The sequence below is a fragment of the Dermacentor andersoni genome, chromosome 3 (genome assembly GCF_023375885.2).
Source record: "Dermacentor andersoni chromosome 3, qqDerAnde1_hic_scaffold, whole genome shotgun sequence".
Lineage (NCBI taxonomy): Eukaryota > Metazoa > Arthropoda > Arachnida > Ixodida > Ixodidae > Dermacentor > Dermacentor andersoni.
In genome coordinates this window covers 92,990,965-93,008,540 of record NC_092816.1, presented here as the reverse complement: position 1 = coordinate 93,008,540, position 17,576 = coordinate 92,990,965, and positions in this window count along the sequence as shown.

Here is a 17,576-nt window from a genome sequence, read left to right as displayed (position 1 = left end):
GCCTAAGAGAATTTTGAGGTACTTGTACAGGAAAAACATTGATTCACTGTGGATGAAAAGAACTAGGAAGCTTTCCAGCAAGTATGCGACCTGTATGCTGAGCAACATGGCAACAAAGAACGTCAAGCGGTAAGTCAGAGAGGCTGAAATAATCTCATGGGTGGCGGGCGGCAATGGCAAAGAAACCTGTTATGAGTAACTACCTAAGAGGAAAAAAAAACGAAATCAGGAAAGGAACAATTGAGGATAACTCAAAGGAAAGCTCATTACTTCTCGAAGCGAAATCAGGATGTCTTAGAAAACGCACTTATAAAGCGATATATAGGAAGGGAGGAGAAGCTAGTGCTTACTGCAGTAAAGCTAGGGAAACGATGGAGCATGTTTTATTATAGTGTGAAGATATCTGCCCAGCGGTCGATTTAGGCATCTCTGGCCTCCTTGAAGCCCTTGGATTAAGCGTAAGCCGGGGGAAAGTAAACATGTACGCAATAGAGATTAGTATGCAGCGATTGGAAAATTTCCGGAAAAAAAGTAAGGGAAACGACAAACAACGGAGGCATGCAAGAACAAAGTTCACAACAGGGGTTCAGAAAGCTTGGTTATGGAAATTCATGATGTTGTTCTTTTTCCTTTTCTTTTCCTTTTTCTTTTTAGAGTAGTTGGACATTAGGCAATATAATGACAAGAGCTTGGTGGGGCAACCCAGCTAGCTTTTGGGGACGCAAAGAGCTAGCTTTTGGGGACGTAATCCTCAATCCATCTAGCATAGGCATTTCTACAAGGCAGTTAGAGAAGAATAAAGAGATGTAATACAACACTGCTAGAATGAGAAACATGTACAGGATACCTGATTAAGTCAAGCAATGTCAATAATTCCTCCTCATCATCATCAGCATCGTATCGTGCCATTTGTCAAGCGATGCGACGTGCGCGCCGCGTTGTGCCCATACGTGCAGACATCGCACTGCAGTTGCGTTATGTTCCACAAGGTGTCCCGATATGTAGCAGTTACATATATCAGTTGCATGCTACTTGTAGCTGGAGCTATTTAGCTCAAGCAGACTAGGTGACTATTTGTCACCACCACGTTTCGAAGGGGATGCCAAAAAACCATCATCACCATCATCATCGACTGCATCGTATCGTGCCACGGGTCAAAACATGTGACACGTCCACCACGTAGTCTGAATACCTGTGTTTATTTAGTCTTTGGTAGACGTCATGGTGTCTCTTCGCAATGTACGGACCACTGCTGAAGAAGTGAATCGTAAGGCTACGCACGCGGCTGCAACCAGGCAACTTTGCGTTCAGCAAAGCGCTGTACAGAGAACCGGACAAGCAGCAGCTCGCCGTCCACGCCGGGTGAAGAGTTCAGATCGTTTTCGTGAAAACGACGAGACTTCGCCCCAAAGACCATGTAGTCCGTGGCGCCGAAAATGGAACTCATATGAAGCATTTCCTCCAGTTTTCACTTTGACTGTCTTGCTTGTGCAGCGCAGGTCTGATTTTTTTTCCGTACGTGTTCTTAATACCGTGATGCACAGAGATCAACACCACCTAGTGGTGTCGCTGGGAACTGAGCTTCGTTCGTGCCACGCCACCCAAGACTCCTCTCGCGCCACCTACGCTCCACGAATGGAATCACCTTCTGGCGTCCCTCTCACCTCTCTACCTGCGGATGGTGCAAACGCCGTGAAGCTGAGCAACCAGTTCAGAAAAGCCAACGCTTCAAAATCAGGTTTGCTGCCGTACACATGGTGTGGCCGAGGGGAAGCCAGAAGCATAAGAAGGCCATTGAGGAGAGACAGCGCGTAGATACGCCCGTGTACAGGCGTGCGCACTAGTTAACACAAGTCAGTACTGCAGCAGTTCGTAGAAGTCTTGCCATTTAGAAGTGAAACCTTACCGTCTGCTGCGACTGAGGTCGGCATTCTATAGGGGGCCGTTCCGAATGTAGCGCGTCCTCAAAACAAGGTAACAGTGCCACGAGCAATTGCATGTGAAAATTATAACCTGGGACAGCCGAAAGGAATGTTATCGGGATTTGCTACCGGCCGTGGCTGTCACACGAAGGGTTTTTGGCTATGCCAGTATAGAATTAACTTCGTGACAGCTGATTGCAGCTTTAGATAACAAGGAAGCGTTTACTCGCGTAGGCAAAGCCGAAAGGAAATTAGAGGGCAGAGCGAAGTTAGGTGCTTAAATCGGCTGTGTTGAGAACATGAAGTGTTGTGCAAGAAAATTAATTCAATGTCTCGGGTAGACACACAGTTTTATATCTGTATTAGCACTCGCAATGCGATCAGTTTATGTGTGCGACCTTCCTGAATAGATAACGTGGTCGTTACGCACGACGGCGCTGTTAGCTGGCAGCCACTCAAAAATAACATGACGGCTTTTTTCGACCAAGCTTCGGAGATATGTTTTGTGCTTGAAGAGTTGTTTATATGGTCAGCGCGGTAAGGTTGATGGTTGTGGTAGCACCGTGAGCCTTATGACGACTAACACGGATTGAGGCTGACCCCAGCTTCATTGCTCGACACACACGCGGGCCAACGTTACTGTACTGGCTCGGTACATATACAAAGTGAAACAGACTAAATATATACAAAAGTAGTCAGGAATGACTTTTGTCCGTTGAGAAATAGAACGGAAAATCTCCTAGGAAAATATTTATTGGTGAGACAAAATGCAGCATGACGAGCTGACCGTTCCCCAGCTTTCGATGTCGTCTGGCAGGCCTTCATTTGCATGACTATGGTGGCGCGTGCTGGAAAGACGGTGGATGGCAGAGCAGCTTCGAGCTGCTCAGACGTCAGTATAAGTTTACATGTAGTCCACGCATCTTTGATACAGAAGCAGCCTAGAGAGTTCGTTTTTCTATCGCATACTGAATTGCATATTGGGCCTTAACATTTGTAAAGCATTCGAATGGGGGGGTCAAAGAGAAAGAGAGAGTCATTTATTTAAATGAAGGCACTGGGCCTATTTCGAAAAATGAGTAAGAGAAATGGAGCTAAGTGTGACTCACTGTTGAGTTTTATACGCGAAGCTGCAAAGTGAGGTAGGTGTCTCTTCGACGATATTTTATGTTCGGACCAACTTCTCCTGAATTGTGTCACTTGCGTAATCATAACGTGGTCCGTGCATAGACAACAGCCATGTCCTGAGCAACCAGACGTCATTACTTTTTTTTAGATAGTGCCAAGGCTATAAATACAGACTTCAGCTTTGTTTATTACGGCGGCGAAGGTCTGAAGGTCAAATTTGATGGCGCCGACTGGAGAAAGCCGGTTTCTGAAGACGTCTTGAGAGCTTCGTTTCGCTTTATCATTCTCGCGGAAACATATCGCACGTAATATATAGGCGATGTGAAATGTGTCCGCCTTTTTTTTTTTTTTGCGGTGTATCCTATACGCTGCAGACCGGGTGCACGCCAAAAATAAGGAGCAACATGTTATGATCGCCGGCATTCGAGACAAACGAGTACAGGCGGCGCGAACTCAACAGGCCAATAGACGTAAACAAACCATACCAGAATAGGTGTACAAGTAGCCATAGAGAAAGCCGATGCTCTGTACTATAATAAAATATAGACGGCCTCTCGTTCCGAAAAAAACGCGCGCTTTTATGTCCCTCGTCCTTGCCCTCTGAAGCCAAGCGCAACAACAACCTATTGCTCTGGATAGTAGCTACCCTCATGCACGCTGAGAGTTTAAGAGTGCTGACAAGGGAAGCGAGAAAGAGAAAAAAAAATAATGTGCCCATGGACCTCCACGGGAATAAGAGTGTATAGAAGGAAGGAGAAAAAAAATTACGCTGACTATTTTGCCGGCTCTCCTAGCGAGGCCATGCCGTCGTGGCATCCATAATGTTGCTTGGATCGTGAGCGCCTTGACCGCCTGCTTCTCTCTTTGTCCCGCTTGCTCTGTACTCGCTGCGGCAGCGGTGAGGGGAAGCAAGTTCCCGACGGCGGCAAGTGCCGCTCCCCCTGTTTCTGGCAACAGCTGGGCAGCTATTTGCCGCGCAATTTAGAGCGGGCTCGCGCATGGGCGAGAATAAACGTGGTCCCTCGCTCTATTGGCTCTGGCCTCCTTTCGGCTGGTGGAGTGGCGTGCTTATTCCTTGCCGCCGCTTATTCGCCCATGCTTGCATGCGGCTTTCTTTATCTGTCTCTTTCCATCGGGCCCCCTTTTCCTCGGCTCGCTGCTCCTCGGACATGCGTTGTTCTAAGCTTGGCCGTCCGTTTTCCGTTACTATCCCTACGCAGAAACTTGCGCGAGAACGTGGAGGTCTTGATGTTGATGGATTACGCTTTCTTAGCAGTGAGAGCACAGATAACACAGAAAAGCTGAATTTAATATAAAGTTAGGACTTGTGAGGGAATGACGGAGTGAGCGGAGAAAACAGTCACCACGAGTGAGTAAATTTTACTTGATGAGCACACTGGTCAGAATATTGATACTGCTATACAAAAGTTACCACTTTGCGCCCATACATATGGCCGTTGTTACACAGCTACGTTGGCGAAGTGCTCCTGCCCTTATTTTTTTTACACGTTATCTGTTGGCTCCAATAAATTGCAAAAACAAAGACATGCATCCACTCTTTGATTCTAGTATATGTCAGTCTCTTTGGAAATGTGAATAATATAGCCGTTCTTGAAGGGATACCTTCCGGTTGTAGAAAACAGAAACAAGGCAGCGCCGGAAAACACGAATGCTAAAGCATGGCGCGCGCTACCAAAGCTACAGCCGAAGCCACCGCCGGAGCCAAAGCCGATGCCACAGTCGAAGTCATAGTTGGTACCACAGTTAAAGCCTCAGCCGATGCCACATCCGACACACAGCCAATGACACAACCGGAGTCACAATCATTTCAAGTGATACCACGCAATGCTGTAGAGTCCACAGCACGCTCCCGACAAATTACGCGAAGACCAGCAAGTGGTTGTGACGATTTGGTCTGTCATGATTCATCATCATCATCATCAGCCCATTTGATGTGCGCTGCAGGACGAAGGCCTGTCCCTGCGATCTCCAATTACTCTTGTCCTGTGTCAGCTGATTCGAACTTTTGCCTGCGAATTTCATAATTTCATTATCCCACCTAGTTTGCTGCCGGCATCGACTGTGCTTCCCTTTTTTGGGAACCCATTCTGTAAGTCTAACGCTCCACTGGTTATCTATCCTGCGCATTACATGGCCTGCCCAGCCCCATTTTTTTCTCCTACTGTCGATTAGAATGTCGGCTATCCCCGTTTGCTCTCTGCACTCTCTCTCTGCACGGACCTTAACTTGTTCTCGAGCTTCTTTTTCAACCTGCAAGTGTCTGCCCCATATATTAGCACCAGTAAAATGCACTTATTTTACACCTTTCTTTTCAGTGATAGTGGTAAGCTTCCAGTCAGGATCTGGCAATGTCTGCCGTATGCATTCCAACTCATTTTTATTCTTCTGTAATTTTCCGCCTCATGATTCCGTTACCCTGCGAGTAATTTACCTAGGTAAACATACTCCTTCTCACACTCTAGAGGTTGATTGGTGACCTTGAACTCTTGTTCCCTTGCCAGACTATTGCGCATTATCTTTGTCTTCTGCATATTAATCTTCAACCTCACTCTTACACTTTCTTTGTTAAGGTCCTGAATCATTTGTTGCAATTCATCCCGAATGTTACTGAAAAGGACAACGTGATCTGGAAAACAAACGTTGCGGAAATATTCGCCGTTGATCCTCACTACTAAGCCTTTACAGTTTAATCGCTTGAATATTTCTTCCAAACATGCAGTGAATAGCATTGGGGAGATTGTGTCTCCTTGCCTGACCGCTTTCTTTATAGGTATCTCTCATGAATAACCGTCACATACTCTTGAGTGAGTGGCATACTTCATCAGCGCGAAGTGCAGTGCAAGTTCTGGATGCTCTTTATGCATTGGTTGCAACTCTCGAGTAAGCCGCATGGCCCACCTCCAGCTTTCTGGCTGCACTGAAGTAAAAAAAGTAAAGCTAATTCCTCGCAGTGAAAACTGTAAAACCATCGAAGCGGGGGGTTGTTTTCTCAAGTTTGAACTCGTGTTTAGCGTGATTTTCATGAAAGTCTTTTGTCTCGTCGTCGTTTTGCTAGATTCGAGCTTCGGTTCCGGATTACCCACACTCTTCAGCTGGTGCGGTTATGATTAAACCACAGTTTATCACACACCTTGCAGCTGTGGGTGCACTCACGGTCGAGGAACTCTCTATTGAACCGTCCATTGGCACCGTCCGTGGGAGGAATCTCTCTGCGTCGACGTCTCTGCTCGGCTTCCTACTCTCCAAGTTACCTTGCCTCTGCTTGGCTTGGGTTGCCTACACTTGAAAAGGGGGGTAGGCTTGCTTCCACCGGCGCTTGTCTTGCGCTTTCCGTTCTCGATCCTCGGCGGTAGAGTCTTCTCTCCGCTGTCGCGTTGCTTGCGCTTCTCGCTCTCGAAGCTCGGTATTTGCACGACGGTGCCGCTGCCGTTGTCGTGCGAGGTACCGCTACCGCTCGCGCCGAGCTGAATCCATGGGGCAAAAGGGCGCGCGCCGGCGAAACACCTGCTCATATACCCCTCTGCTGCCCCGTCGCCCGGCGCGCGCTCCGCCCCCTTCCCCCGTGACACCGAACAACGGACAGCGAAGGCTAGACTTAGAGCAGCTCCGTCGTTAAAAAGGCCGCGATTTACTGCTAACAACATACTGCGACGTACTGCAAACGTCCTCTAGCCCATGAGGGATCACAGATGACTTAACGCTCGTCACCAGATGAGAATTGACTTTCGTGTCATGGCGCTTCGCTGCACACATCGTATGCACTCTCTCCCCCGCAGTGTTTGGTAGCGAATGCGGCGCTCGTCTAGTTGACCTCCTCCCTTTGTTTTCCTCGCTTTCTCTCTCTCTTGCGAACTTTCTGTGACGCATTGATCTAATGGTGCCAATACAGCAAAGGATTATCTTCACTCATTGGACAGAATGTAAACAGGTCACTTCAGCGCTGTGAACGCTTCTATTAAAACTCGCGAACTTCCCTTAGTGCTACCCTAGAGTAGCACTTCTCTTTATTGTTGTCCTGACAGTGGAAGTAATTTCGCGTGTTGACCACTCCAAAATAGCTTGCGCAGTTGAACACAAGTGCTTCCTCAAATTCAACAAGACGAGATGTCTTTCAGCAGAAAACAAAGCATGGTTATCCAGCACTGTGACTTCTGTTCGCCTCATCAAAAAGCGATATTAGGAATATTTATCCTGTAGCTCTCTTTTCCATATAATTAATTTACGAATTCATCTGATTAAGGTTTACATCACCTTCTTCATTAATTACGACAAATTCGCGATGTACGCCGAACTCAGTGGAATTTTCAATCATTTTTGTGAACTGGTCTCCGCTCCAGCAGGAGCCTAAACACACCAATTACTCTCGCCGTGTAGCGCTAGAGAACGTGCAGTTGAGCCTAGCTCTCATTGCTGATCACGCTGACATTGCCGTTGTCTAAATACAATGTAAGGACAGCAACTTTGTGCGATGTACGCGTTTCTTATGCGGTCTCGAAGCAACAATAAGGCTTCGAAAAACTCCATTGCGCGGGCGCATGAGTGTTGGCACATTAATATAAAGAACCAGTAATCCTGCAACATGCGCATAAATCTAAATAAAGAAAGATTTCTACATTTCGCGGTTATCGGAACGCATCCGCCGCTGTTGGCATTCGAGCCCACGACAAGTTGCGCCACAGCAAGACGCCATATCCACAGAAGTGGCTGCACGTGGCAATACTGATAATTTTTATCCACTATACACGGTGTCCCGATTTTGTTTTATTATTAGAGACTCAACTGAGTAATGTGTCGGTCCGGGCTAGTTGATAACTCAGATGTTTAATGGGCGCGAGAACAACGAAGGACAGAAAATACGACAGGTCGTGCGGTTTAACTCACACGATCAACATTTTGCCGTAATAAGAACCTTGCGTTTGGCAAGGATGAAATCGTGATGAATAGTATACCTTCAGATAGCCTCTTGAATTATCTCGTCATTGTTACTCCTTGCTTGTAACAAATCACGGCGACCAACTTTTGCCCTCCTTGAACATCAGAGTGCCGTCTGTGTAGCATGCACATTTTTTTTCACCAATCGCAACATAACATATATAAGAATTAAGAAAACTCTACAAGACACGCCTTTAGGTTAGCCAATAATCGCTTTCGTTAGGGCCCTGCTGGCGTTCCTACAGTGTCACGAGGCCATCGCACATGCATGATGACTGCGCTCTGTGATGCGGATATGTGAAGGGACTTTAGGTAATGGATAATGCACTAATAGTGGCCGTAGCACTATTAATGTACTAATGAATAATCAATAATGCACTAATAGTGGACGTAGCAAAGCCCACGTTTAGACTAGAGAAAATGTCCCCTTGTCAGAAGGATTAGAAGCTTCAAAATGGTTATTTTACTACATTGGTGCGTGACAATATTGCGCAGAGTGGTAAGAATATAGTGGTAAAAAACTGCGTTACGCAGCTTGAGTAGCCTCACCAGGCCTCGAAAACACGATGATAGCAGCAAGCAACAGTGCAGGAGTTTTCCCGTAACCTCTTTCACGAAATACGCAACATAAACATCTAACACCTACCGAGTTCTACAAACATCTACAATATCAATATATACAAAATCTGGCACCAAGTTGGCTCAGGAATCATTCTTTGTTCGACCATAGTAAACCTTTAGAGCAAAGGGCGGTTTTAACACGACTGGGTCTGCAATTTAGGATTTTTCAGATATTTCCTACGGTGGCTTCTGCATAATCTCACCTGCACTCAGTACCCCGTCGCTTGCATTGCGCTGGACAACAAAATGGCCCACCAAACGGCACTCACTGGTCTCTTTAATATGCGCTACGTAGATTTGGCGACAGTGGTTCAGGGCTATTAAGCGTGGAACACTGTCTCATCTTCTGTTTTTCTAACAATTAAACTCCCATCATCTCCTATCTCGGCAACAGCTAAGCGACAAAGACATGCTTGTAGAGGAAACACACCCCAGAGGCAGCCATTAGCCAGACACAGTCGCGGCACTTCAGTGCTCTGCCAGACCATGTAAAGCGTTGTAATCGTCTGTTCTAGCTTCCGTGCAAAACGGCTATCTTGTCGTGAAAGAGCAATTTAGCTCCCATCATGAGTGCTCTAACAGAGCGCCTGCGCTGGCACTCAGGGCATTCGCGCCCGACACAGTCGCTTATCGGCAACGCCTGGTGGCCGTTGTAATGACACTAGTCGCGGAAACAAGCGCGGTGATTGATGACATTTATCCGGAGAAAACTGCAAAATTTGTTTTAGTTGGGTTAGCAGTATTTTAATGTTCTCTCTCTCTCTCTCTCTTTGGTAGAGAAAGCAAGAGGGTACAAATGAGCCTCACCGGAAACATGGCATCCGTACGGCAATGGGAAACGTAGCTAACTTGCGTTGTGTATCGCTGTCTCTATTATTGCTTGGCAGGATTTACGACGCCCATATGAGTGGTCATATTGAGGCGTGATGAAAAACAAGTTCATGCTTCAGTCACTGCGTGGTGTATCAAGCCGCTTTCTCAGTTCAAGACCCTCTTCCATGTAATGCACGGTTTTCGTTTTCCTCTCGCAATAACAGAAGAAAGAAGAATACAATGACGGACGTTCACTGACACGTCATGACAGCACGCCAAGCCGCAAGCAGTCGACCACTTTCAAGAATGTTCCCTAAGCGATCAACCTATTATTATATATGCGCAGCTGCTTCGTCGAGAAAAATTGTTAAGTGGGGCCACATGTATTTGAATGACTCAAGAGCACGAGTATATGATACACGAGCAAATATTGTGGCATGGTAGAAAGGCTTATCGGGAACATAAAAGTGCGTGACTTCGCGTGTTATAGACATCCTGCACTGACCTACGACGCTCCCATTTATCACCCCACGTGGCCAACAACGGCCATTCGGACGCAAAACATATATATATGAGAGAGGAAGAAAAGCGGAAAGAAAAGTGAGACGACATTGAAAATGGCAAAAAGACCCACTCTTCATCGCTCACCTGCAAGTTACGCACTAAGATTTCCCCAGATAAAGCTCGCGAATGCTTGCACGTCTTGTCGCGCTTCTGGTACTCGTAGATCCCGTCTCGATCGCAAGCATACGGCGCATGCGCCGTGCGACATTTCCAGATTTCTGGCACTCCTGTTTTGTGATGAGGGATTGCGGATGTTACAACCAATGTTTATCACGTCCCTCCCGTTTCGCTTACACCGCTTGCTAGGCTGTGTGTTATGGTGGTGCTGTGAACTGAGGTAAGCTTATAAGAGCCGATAAAAGCGCAGAGTGACGTTAAACAAGAGCTGCACAAATGTGGCCTGAGTTGAACGAGCCGTACTGCACCGCGACGGCTAATTACAAAGAAAGGAAAAGAGAGAAGAAAATCGGGCGACTAAACATTCTTGCAATTATTGGTATATATTACAACAATTTTTTGCTTGTCGGCACCGCCGCCAAGTCAAGGGACTCCTTTTTCCATGGGCACTGTGTTTCAGCTCATACTAAGAGGGACTGAACATCAGCGCCTTTACGACTTTCATGATGTTGGGAAATGAGCATGGCGGTATAGTGCATGTCAGATTTACACATCACCTGGCCAAGGTAGTTTTCTCCAGAGTCTACGTACAATAGAAGACCCGCGCACTTTTGGCCCACGCGTACAAGAAAAGGCCCGCGCGTTTCCCTGGATGACGCTGCGAATCAACATAGCCCGTGTTGCGCGCGTGCTGTACGCATGGGTAGCTGAACGGTGCTCGAGATCACAGCTTTGGGGTCCCTCAAGTGTCATTTTCGAGAACCTGCGAAATACGCCGATATTTATGTTTCTTTGTTATTAGTACGTTTTGCTATATCAGGTATGAGTAGGCGAACCTGCGTGCTTGGCGCGCGGCCTACGCGCCGCTTGTTGTAGGCAACGTCATATTGTGCGTGTGCCAGGGTACAGGGCTAGCATGTTGAGGGGAAGCCGAGAGAGAGTTAGAGAGTGTGATTGTGAAGACGAAGGGGTGGCTGGTGGCTTGTTGCTTGCCCAATGTTCGATGCCACCTGAATCGCGCAGCACTCGCGCGACTTCAGCTTGGAATGTTCGGCTTTGGGTCGAGCACGCACGCTCCTCGTTCTAGGCAGTACTCATCGTGCCAGCGTTGTGACCGCGACTGATTGTAGTCATCGACCTAACTTCCTTCATGTCTGTCTTAGGGCACGTGACACTCTGCTTGTTTATATCGCAAGAGAATTCCCGGTGTCGCTTATACTGCCCACAATACCGCGCGCCTTACTTCGTATAACCGTCTAATGCTTTGCTATTGCTGTCAGTGTTTGATTTCGCTTTGGGCCGAATATGAGAGCCTCAGCCTTCGTAGTTGTAACTGCGAATAAAATCTGCGGGCCGTCTCTATTTGTGGGACAGGCGTCATTTGCGTCGTCTCGAGAAAATTTAACAACGAAAGAACTTATTGGCAGTAGCTGACCTCGAAGCAGACATGGGAAACAGCTTATACAGACTACGCCAGCTTGCGGAGCGAGTAAAATAAATAAGCTTTATATTACAGCGAAGCAGTTGTTGCGAGTAGATACTGTCGATAAATCACTTATGGCACCCCCACGAGGAAATATTCTAACTGGCACTATTGAAGATAAGTAGCTGTGGTTCATTTCCATAAACATTAAGGTAACCAGACGTCTAATTTAGGCGGAACACATGCCGCCCTCGTCCCACTGCCCACGGCTTACGTGTGGGACGGTGTTATGTCCCGCTTCAGCCTCGCTGGACCCCGAAATGTCACGAAATGTCTGAGCTGTGGAGCCGAATGAGCTGTTCACTTCCCACAGTGTGGGGGCGCCACCTTCAAAATGACTTGAGAGGAAGGCGGCGAAGTGAAACACTGTCGGAGGTGAGGAAGCAGCACCTGCGATTTTATAACGGTTCGTACAGCGAACAGTTCGCTTGCCCTTGCATGGTCGGTCAAAATGGCTTGTTTGCTGACAAAAACCCGATTGGCATCAATCACGCGAAGGAAAGTGAACGGTTCGCTTTCCGAACGATTATGAGATTGCACCACTCCCAAAACGCGCGACCGCTTACGGATTGTACGTTTTATCGATCTAGCTACAACGCACTTTGCAAAGCGTTGGATAGCGAGCTGTAGCCAAGCCAAAGCACACTGACCCCGCCGTCTTATGACGTTTTGTTTGTCGGGCATCTAATGTTTGAAGCATGTGGAATAATGCCGAAGCACAAGTGCAAACTCACCGAACAGTCTGGAAACAAGCATCCGTTCACACGAAGAAAACCTAGGATAAATTATTAATCTCTTTTCTATCTCCGGCCCCCGTCCAACTTAGGCGTCCAAGGAATCTGGTCGCAAGTGATCACTCAATGAACATGGGATAATAATATTTCTAAATTATAAATTTAGCCATAATCCCCGGTTCCGGGTAATTGAGAAGTACTCCAACGTATTTCAAATATATTTATGTATTGCACATATCCACGAATAGCCTTAGCAGCATTCCCGTCAAAGCATGCCTACACATCCACGAGCCACAGATGCCGCACAGAGATTGGAAACGGGGACACTTATTTCTTTTTCCGTTCTCGGCGCTGTCCACACCAAATGGGCAGGCTGTAGTGTTTTGGAGGGTGGCATGGTGCTCGTCTCCTGCCTGCTGACGAAGCGCTCAAGATGACCGCCAAGACCTTTTGTTATTGGAGTAGAAGGGCGGAACACATGTCGATTGCCGCTTTTCTCCATTTGCTCTAGCGTGGAACTGCTACTCCATCAGTCTCCCTTTTCTCGTCTGTCTCGTGTCTCAAGATACGATAGAGACCGGTAGACCGAAAGCGATGTTCTACTTTTTAGTTTTATTCCGCGGTTTCTTCCGCCGAAAGCAGGGAGACGCAGCACGGCACGCATTGGCCATTACCGCCAACCTTCCATTCCCTCTTTTTGTACGTCTATATATAGAAGACCACTGACCCGCTCGGGCCACCACCAGGTCCTACATCTATTATCGAAGCTCACGTCTGCCAACACACAGAGAAAGCATACATCACTCAACCCCCAGCTGTCTTCGACCGAGGCTGTGTGAGGACGAGCACAAAGACGACTAAAGCAACGTGCTCGCTGCAGTAGCGCATCAGGTGTGAGACCCGCATCCGCCATCCGGCTCGCCCAAGTCTGTGTCCCCAGGTCGTGGTAGATTTTCGCCTTTGCTGCAGCGTTGAATGGAATGCATTAGAGCGGCTGCTGATTGCGGTCATTGGAAATGCTTGGTCTGGCGAAGGCCAGTTCGGCACTTGGGCATCTTCCCCCCTCACCCCAATGAGCTTGATTTCACTATCGCTTTCTCCCTTTATGCTGCCTACGTTTAGGAAAGAAGGTGGAGTTTTCGTGCCATTTGTACCATCCCTGTCGTGTGCCGCTGAAGTTGGAGAGAGGATCGAGAGGGGGAACTTTGGGCCAGTTGGTCCGACATATCTACAGAGGAAAAGAACCGGGATTCAAAAGTGACGTGATGAAGGAGTGGACAGGTTGAGCGGTAACTAGCAACTGAGGTTTATTGCCATAAAACACTTAGCAGCGAAATGTCGCATCTGCGCGCAGCGTGCCTTGACATACTGATGAACAAAATGAAACACGTGGAAGAAAGCACCCTAGATGACTGTGGAAAGTGCGATGGGGCAAAAAATCAACTATCACAGGTTAATCAAAAGCCGGGTTTCTTTATCTAGGAGAGCCACCGAAGGCTCACCTACACACGTATCTAGCCCAGGTCTGCGCACGTGTGCCGCTTCCATAATTTCTCGCTTAAGAGTCTCCCCGTATTAGAATGATGGCTTGATTGAATTTGGGGTAGCAACCTTTGCATTCCCTAGTGTGTCGGGCGAGATTGGCGCCGCTACCACCCTTCGAGGAGCGGAAATGCTGCCGTAGTCTATCAATAACACATTGGCCAGTGTGGCCAACGTAAACACTGCCTCATTGCAGCGGAAACTGGTATACCATATTGGTGGCACAGGCCCCGTACTGGTACTCGTGCTTAATAGTACAGGCGACCTTGCGCAGACCATCCGCCACACGCCTGCATAGTTAGGATAACTTGCAGGGGGCTGAGAACACGAATCGAATGCCCTGTTTAGCCGCCACCTTCTTCAGGTTGTGGGACATTTTGTGCACATAGGGCATGACTTCTGTTGAGGGGACTCGCCTGCTCCTGTTCACGGGCCTTGTGCCGCAGCTTCCACAACAGCGATTCACCCACTGCCTGAATAAGGGCTGATTGGAAGCCTGCCTGTTTCAACTTATTTACTTGGGTCTGAAAACTTTCAGCCGTCTTGTGCTGGGCATGACTTCAAAAGAGCTGACCTCAAACAGGTGATAGCTACGCCTCTCTTAATTAGTTTCGAGTGTGAAGATGACATCGGTAAAATGGCCTTCTTAGAACGAGGCGTATAGGCCCAGCACACATGATTAAGCATCTCAAACAAAATTCATAAGCCTAAGAACTGAATACTCTTTTCTTGCTGTTGTTCAAGGGTAAAATTTAAGGATGTGGAATAATGTTTAAAAACTTCTAGTACTTCCGCAGTGATCCTGCTGCGACTCGCTTTGCAGGCAACCTTTAACAGGACTAAGAAATCGTCTACAAATCTAAACACTATTTTAGCACCAAGGTTGGTGGCGTTAAGCTGAGCTTGAAGCTTGCGGTCAAACCTAGCCAGGTAGATCTCGCACAGGATAGGCGCTACACACGAACCTAGGCAGATGCCCCGTTTCTGGGTGTACAGGTTATCTTAAAATTTTACAAGAGTTGCGCATAGGTGGAACCTTAGAAGTTCCAAAAAAACATTCTCTGGAAACGCCACATTTGTTTTGAAAAGAGACAACACCAGACAAGTCAATTAGTTCGGTGACCGCGCGAAAAAGTTCATCATTCGGACAGAGTAGAAGAGCTCTCGAATGTCTATCGAAATGCTGAAATTGCTGAAACTGAAAGCTCATATGCTGAAACAGAAAGGGTTGCGCATGCCCTTTCTTTTTACGGAAAAGTGACAGATCCGTATGAATCCGTGAGTGAAGGAGACACGAAAACTGGCCTGTGATATGGCGCACTATAATTACGTGATTATACATGAAATTTGACAGATTACGAGAAAAATTATCCACAGTATCAAAAATATGACAAGAGACTTGTCGAAAGCCCTGAGCCCTAAGTTTCTCACAATAAGTGGAAATGGTATTGCATTATTGATTTCTTTGGGCAGTTTATTTCTCCTTTTCCCTGAATACACAGTGCATACCCTCGGGGGCATTTAATCCCACAGATGGTTATAAGACGCTTAATTATAACAAAAGATCCAGACACTTCGCCAGCTACCTATTCACAAGCCACAAAACTACTCCCGCTCCCCCTCACACGCATGCATGCACGCACGCCCGGACGCGTACACGCTTACACAAAGGTCAGATAATAAGAGTGAAATTGTAACCAGTAGTACGAACTGGCAAGAAAAGAGAATGCTCCGCAGGCGGCACCTTTAGCTGCGAAAATTTCAGAATAACAGGGATGAATTTACAAAATGCAAGAAGAACGGTCCTTACAACACCCTAGAAGTGGCATGAACCAAAAGACAAGATAACTCAGAACGATAAAGGAAGGCTTATACTTGTCTTGACAGAAATTCCAGACATGTTCTGCATAGCGAGAGGAAATTGAGTTACGTCGAATCTTCGGTATCATGTTTAGAGGTGGTCTCGCGAGCACACCTGTTTGTGCTGCTTCTATAATTTTGGTTACGCTAGTCTCTCTTATAGCTCTCCTCGATTCTGGTTGACATGTTTTCTTCTTCCTTTATAAACCAAAGTAGCCTTGTGTGTCACATTATTTCCGAATTCCCTGAATCAGAATGCAAGTGTACCACGTAGAACCTGAGTTATAAGGACTGCCAGAAAAGCAGAAAAATGAAACAAGAATCAAATTGGTATAGCACAGCTTCGGTGAAAGAAACTTGATTTTCTAAGATCTGTCCTGGCACTATGTCTCGTTGGAATCTGACTAGGAAATCAACGAATAAATGGGTGAGGGGTACTTTTCCTGCACTCCGCATAATCCTAATTTACTTGATATTTTTTTCGACGACCTCGACTTTTCCTGTGCTCCTGTCCGACTAATACCTTGAACACATTTTACACTTCTTTGTCAGTTCACTTGTGGCTATCATGCCGGGGTATCTTTCCAGCTCTTCGCGGATGTCTGTAGGTTTCAAAAATCATGTTTTGCTTTTAGCTGTTACTCCTATATATTTTAGCTTGTCTTTGAGTATCCAGTGAATCATCTGGATATTCTAATATAATAAACGTGTCTGAAGCACGTCTTCAACGCTATACCCGCGTACAATGTGAATGCTCCAGTGTCTGCCGTACGAGTCAACTTGTTTCATCGAGACTTTTGGTTCAATGGGAAATACCTTTTTTGTCACTAGACATAAGATTTCGTCATTATGTGAACGCGACGTGAGATAGTCCAGCCAGAAGACAGAGTTACTATAGTAACTCCAACCGATCGAACAGGGTTCTTGTGAAGTTTAGCCTGAGGAAAGATATTACCGTCAGCTTTGCCCGATGGACGACCAAGGGAACGATGGACGACCAAGGGAACGATGGACGAACAAGGGAACAAAACATCCAGTTCATGCCTAATGCGATGAAAAGAAACTGGTACAGGTTGAAGATTTTAACATAAAAGACGGTATCTACAGATATATGGCACGAGGGTTGGCCTCATGTTAACTGTTCCCTCAGAAACTTAACGCTTACAGCATGTGGTGGCCTTTAAAGCCGGCAGTTGCAGACCGCCTCGACTCTGAAATAAGCTCCCGACCGACCAAACCTGAAAGCTTAAAAGGAAAACAGCCCCATACCGCTCTAAAAAACACCCCAAAAATGTGAAAAGAAAGATAACCATGCTTAGGGGCCGAATAGAGCAAGACTGATTTGTAAAGGGTGTTTCTCATTGGCCGGCCGCATTCGCTAATAATGTGCTCGTCATCTCGACTGGTTGGCATCAGATGTTACCAATAACTACAGCAGAAGTACTTCTTGTGCGTATACGGGTCCACATCTGTAAATGCGCATGACCGCACATTTTTGACGCTGACTTTATTTCTATTTTACAATGCAGTTCGAGTGTTCTTTCCAGCGATCAATACTGTTTTTGAGGGAAACTACTTTTCATGCTGGTTGTTATGACACATTACATAAAATTTCGCTCTTGTTACTTGAGACAATAATCAAATACGACAGACAACTGCACGAACATGGCACGATACTGAAAACTTCAGCCTTTCTTCACAAAACTACAGCATCGTTTTGTCGAACATGTTCTTTATAAATGACCGTCAATATCGTGTGAGTTTGATAGATGAACGTATATGCGGGCCGTAGAAGGGGTAAGAAGAACTAACGGCGTTGTGCAGCCACCGCCAGCAATG